A 6000-nucleotide genomic window follows, 5' to 3' on the forward strand; every position below is an offset into this window, starting at 1 on the left:
TGAACTCTCAGCCACCTCTCTCAACCTTTGATGCAAGGTTCTCTCGATTTCGTTGACAGGTTCTACCAGATTTGTTTAATTGGCGCGTGTCATAAGATGGTACCTTATACAATATTGAGAGTTAATGATCAGGATATAAGGGGAAGATAGTAAAAAAAAAATAAAGGCAAGTAAATGGAAAAATATGTGCAAAAAGGAATAAAAAGAAGCAAATGCATAGAATAAAAGAAACAATGGCTAAATCAATAAGATCTAAGTTTTCCGAGTATTCCTTGTGGGTCCCTGGCAACGGCACCAAAAACTTGATGCACGATCCGCAAGCGTACGAAGTCGTCAAGTAATACCTCTCGTGCGAGCACGAGAGGGTCTTATTCCCTGAGCCCAAAGATCTACCCTTACTTCCTCTTCGCGTATTGTCTAGCCAAAAGATTCGAAGGGTTTCTCTAATCTATTAATTAAAATGAAAGAACTACAAGTGGAGTCTAAAACAAGGCAAGGGTATAAAATCAGGGGAAAGAAATGGTCACGGATGCGGATTCCCTAGGTGCTACTAAAGTGTAAAGGATGCTAAGAATGTCATGCAATTGAGGGTTTGGACCTAGAGATTTCCTAAATTAGATCAACCCAATGGTCACGGCAATTGATCCCTAATCCGGTATAAGTATTGATACAGAATTTCTTCCGATCAAATCCTCATACGATTGTATTAACAAAGGGGGAAATCCCTAATTAGAGTCGGAACACAACTTGGTCTAGCCCTAATATTGGAGGGGTACAAAATACCCGATAATCACGGCGCATTCGTACATGAATCCCTTCCAAACTTGGTGTGTCTAGTACAAGGGCGATGGTCACACTACCAAGTATAAACAAGGAGTTGGTTTACAGAGTTCTCATGTAAGCAACACATCAAATGCACCAAGAATGAATTACAAACACACAACAATTACAATAGACAAAATTAGGTCATCCAAATACACAAGTTCACCCCAAGGTTCACCGGCATCCGGTGACCTTGGGGTCTACTCGTCCATGCAAAAAAATACAAACAATAGGTCCATGAAAACAACTACAAATGGCATAAGAAAACTACCTCAAACAATAGAAGTGAGATGACAAGCCAAGTGAGGTGGAAGGCTTCCACGGACGCCGTGATTGGGGCTACTTCCCTTGTCGTCTACAACCTTCCAAAGAAGAGATCGATGAAGATTTAGCCAAACCAAGCTTCTCCCTTTGATTCCCCTTCTCCAAAACGTGTGATCTTGCCTCCTCTGAACTGGTGGAAGTCGGCTCCAAGAACTTCCCCAAAAGCTTACTCCAAAAACGTCCTCTCTTTGCCCTAGAAATTCAGTCCAATATATACCGCGTCAGATCCATACGGGCTCCATGCGGGCGCATGGAGCCCGTGAAGCTCACTGCCATTTTGTCCATAAAAGGTGTCGGTGCTACAGTACTCAGCTACAGTGTGTTTGCTACATTACTGGGAGTTGTGAATTTCTAGCAAACCTCACGGGCACTCATGCGGGCGCATGGACCCCGTGAAGCTCACAGCCGAATGCCCCGCAGCATGAATAGTGACTCCACTACATTACCGCTACGGTGCCTGCTACAGTGCTGGAACCCCAAAAATGCCGTTTTTGGTGTCGAATTCATCTAATTTGCATTTTTGAGCTTCGTTCAGCTCTTTTAAGATCTGCAACACCGAAATAAGCAATTTAGACTTAAACGGGCATCAATTCATTAAAATATACACAAGTAATACAAGATTAATACATATAAAATACATACATTTAGGCGTTTATCACTTCTCAACTTTGTGATTTTTGCTGGTTGAAAGTAGCGTGCAAGAAATTTCTCGGCCACTATCCCCAGGTAGTGATCAACCCTCATGGCAAGGAACTTAGCGATTACTTGGCCCTTCCTCACTGGGAGTGGAAAAAGTTATAGGCAAATTGCATCCTCAGACACGTTGTTCACCTTCAAAGTACAACAGATTTCTTAGAAATTCGTTAAACGTTCATAAGGATCTTCAGTTTGAAACCCATCAAATTGACATATCTGTTGCACTGTCTCTGTGAAGTTGGGTTTCAATTCAAAATTGTTCACTATCACTGGAGTGCGACCAATACTAGACCCTGTTCACTAGAGGTTTGGCCTTGTATAGATAGAAATACTATGCTGATTTGAGGCCATGACTTGTTCTTCTTGATCAACCTCAATACTTATCTCTACTGACCCCGTGTCTCTAAGGTTCACTTGTCTTAATCTTCTATTTAAAGCTCTTTTAATGTCTGGATTGGGGCTTGAAAATGAAGATGAGCTTCCTCAGGTCATACAAGAATGCTTAAGAAAACAAATCAACCAAATTAAAACCAAAACAAAAATAAGAAAATAAAATATATACAAAAATAAAGAAAATGGCTAGAATACTAAAGAAAAAACTTTCTTGAAAGTTGCTAGTCCACGGTAATGGTGCCAAACTCATGATACACCCCTTGCATATCCACAAGTGCACGGGTCGTAGAAGTAGTAAAGTGTACACAAAAGGAATGAGTAGTTGAATCCACAAGGATTGGTGTAGCTTTTAATACTCGTTGAATCATTAATATCTAGCCAGATCAAAGATTTAGATGAAGTTATATTCTAAAGAAAAATAAAAGATAAGAAAATAATTAGAGAGAGAGAAAGAGAGAGACAGGGTTTCGTTGGGAAAAGATCAATGAGAAGGATAGTGCCCCGGGTTACTACCCTCGATGAATATACTGACTTGAGCTATGATTAAATGGTACATCCCCTTGGATTGTGGTCAATCCCTATAGAGGGTTTGGTAACATATGACCTCACTCTAGGTTCGGTGTGGACTCAACCGCTTCCCTAATATATTCCCTAGCTAAATAGATTTCTCAATCATCATCTAGAGTGCTAATGTGCAACTATGGTTAACATGTTTCTTGACTACAATTACAACTACAGGGAACATGCCCACCAAGTTTTGCTCATGCAATAAGCAATAATTCCCAAGTCAAGTTTTGCAACATACATATCAAGGCAATTAACACAAGAGTTTTACTTAAAAAGATAAATAAAAGGAAATCTCAAGAGAACTCAATAATCAAGCATCAAAGTCTATACATAAGTATCAAGGTTCATAACCCGGGGCACCGAAGGTCTGTTTCCCCTCATCGTTCCACAACCCACAATAGTAAAGCAACAAAAGAATGAAATACGATCCATAAAACTCCCTTCTTGCTTCATGATAAGTAGTTGAAAGTTCATATTTTATATATCACTAATATTGCATTTAGAATGAAATTTTACTTGTTTACACAAAACTAGTATATAATTTTAGTCTTTTCTTCATCAAGAGCTTTTATTCTGTCCTAGGGCCAAAGAAGCAAATAACGGAGGTTTTAGAAGCAATACAAGTCAACTTGCGGAACCAGAGCAACATCACGGTTCACAACGGCCTTGGTAATGTCTTAACATGACAATTGTCCACTTCTATCACAGTCATTATCAAGCCATGGCAGTGTGGAATCACAGAGGATAATACAAAAGTCATAATAGCCTCAACAACGACCATTGTGAATCATAACAGTCGTGACCAATCCACACAACACCCAGATAGACCGTTCCAGGACGTGACTTGGGGCCCAAGCAACAAACTCTCACCACGGCTTCCACAACAACCGTGGTGAGGCCGTGGGGGACTCGATATTATAAATACCCTAGGGTTTTCAACCTAGAGGACATTCTTTTTCTGAATTTGGGAGAGCGGCCAGATTTCCAGAGACCAGTGCGGCTGGAGATGAGTTCCATCAAGATTTCAACTGATTCCAGTGAGTTTATCAAGGGGAAGCCAACATGCATCAATAGTGGAGGACGCGTGAAGAGATTTGGCACCATCTTGACAATCCCTCTCAACCTAAACCATTAGAGATCTATTGGAGGGAATTATTTTAGGAATTCTTTATTCTTTGTTCTTGTGGATTTATCACTATTTATATCTTTATTCTCGATCCACAGGATCCCAATTCGAGGGGAATTATATGTCTATGTACTTCAACATTACTTGTGAACTTTCTTTGGCAATAGATAACTCTTTCTAGTTAATTGTGATTCATTGTATGTTAGTTAATTATATTTTGATGATATGTGAGGAAGATATTCTTATATAGTAGAACACACATGCTTTGTTAGACCTATGCATGTACTAAGAGATTAGGTATTGCTAAATCTCTTGATTAGGATTTGATTTAGCCCTTTTAGAGGAATTCTCAATCTTAAGGCGAATATAGGAGGCTAGGATAAGAAGAGATTTAATCTTTAGTTCTTAGTGTTTCAGACTTGATTGCTAAGAGATTGGGACCAGTATGCCTTTGAATTCCCTAGGTCCAATACTAGAACATAATCATCATAAATCAACTCAGATCATAAGTAATTGTTAAATAAATTCTCATGCAATCACCCACTCCTTCCAATTACACTTAATGATCCTCAATTGTAATTTATTAATTGAATTATAAAAGTAAACTTAAGAAACACTGTACACATTTAGGCTATTGATTAAGAGAAAAGCAAGTAATAGGAGCCTCTTCTCATTTCCTTAGGAATATGGCCCTTGTGCTCACCCATGAAGTATTACTTGATGACCCGTGCACTTACAGTACTCACAAACTTAAACTTACTTACATACACACACACACACACACACACACACACATACCATCTGTTACTTCACAATCTTCATCTGAGAGAGACCAATGATGATCTCGCTGGCATTCTATAATTCCCATGATGATCTATTCATATAGATCCAGCCCTAAATGGTACCCAAGTTTGTCCTAGATCTTGTCTAAAAGAAAAAGGAAGAAGATCCTCTTAAAAAACCTAACTTTGGGCTTAAAAACACAATTCCCAATGAAAGTACAATCGTGCTCTTCTTGGAATATCTTGGAACTTGTTATCAACATGATTGTAGCCCAACTTGTAAAGTGCTCGGGCATAAGCATGCCCATGATTACTGACCGTACTTAAAGTGCACACTAGTGCTAGGAGTAAGGAAGCCTTGCTTTTCTCTTTCTAAAAAGTCTAGCAGTGCTTACTACCCCTTCTTTAAGAGCAAGATAGTGCTAGGACAGTGAAATTGTGCTCTTTAGTTTGAACAGATTCAAGTAAAGTGTACGGGCATAAGCACGCCCGTGCTTTCAAGCACTGGTAGCTTTCTCAATTGGGTTGAAATTCTCTAAGTCATGAAAACTGCAAGGTCGGAAGCATGGACATGTTTCCCGATCGTGCTTTCCTTGAAAAGTGAATTTGAATACCGTTTAGCTCCAAAGTTTATCCAAATTCTTTCATTTCATTCCAAGACCTATTTTCCTATACAATGAAATATGCATACCCAAAGTAGCATTGATTTATAATAAATATATGTATAAAACCCCATTATAAGACAGTCAAAACTCATAGAGATGAACAAAGGAGTAGAAATGGATGAGAAAGAGGTGCCGACAATGATGGATCGGTGAGAAACAGTTAGAAATGGAGATCAAAGGTCATTAGTGGAACTTAAACTCTAGTTGTTTATGGGCGTAAGCCGTGACTATAAGAGTCTCTGTCTGTTCTTTACGGGATGCTTACGGCCATGAGACTTGCCCTGTAAGGGTTGTATCTCCTTTACAATATAGTTCATGGTCATAAAAGACTTTACATTGTAGCCCTTAAAGTTTACTGAATTGATCTTACAGTCAGACCCTGTAAGGAACCTAGGTCATAAATACTGGGTTATGCACTATAAGTGACAAATGAATTAGGCCATAAGGCTCTATGGATTTTCCATCGAGGTTAAGGGTTGTAAGGGTTCTTGGTTTACCCATAAAGCATCTTGGATGATCCATGCGGGTGTAAGTCGCTCGTAAGATACCTCTGAACTGTGCTACTCAAGACTTACGGACCGTAAATACACTCGTAAAGCTCTCTGGTCCCCCTTACAGGCTAACT

The sequence above is a fragment of the Dioscorea cayenensis genome, chromosome 18 (assembly GCF_009730915.1).
Source record: "Dioscorea cayenensis subsp. rotundata cultivar TDr96_F1 chromosome 18, TDr96_F1_v2_PseudoChromosome.rev07_lg8_w22 25.fasta, whole genome shotgun sequence".
In the NCBI taxonomy this organism is placed as follows: domain Eukaryota; kingdom Viridiplantae; phylum Streptophyta; class Magnoliopsida; order Dioscoreales; family Dioscoreaceae; genus Dioscorea; species Dioscorea cayenensis.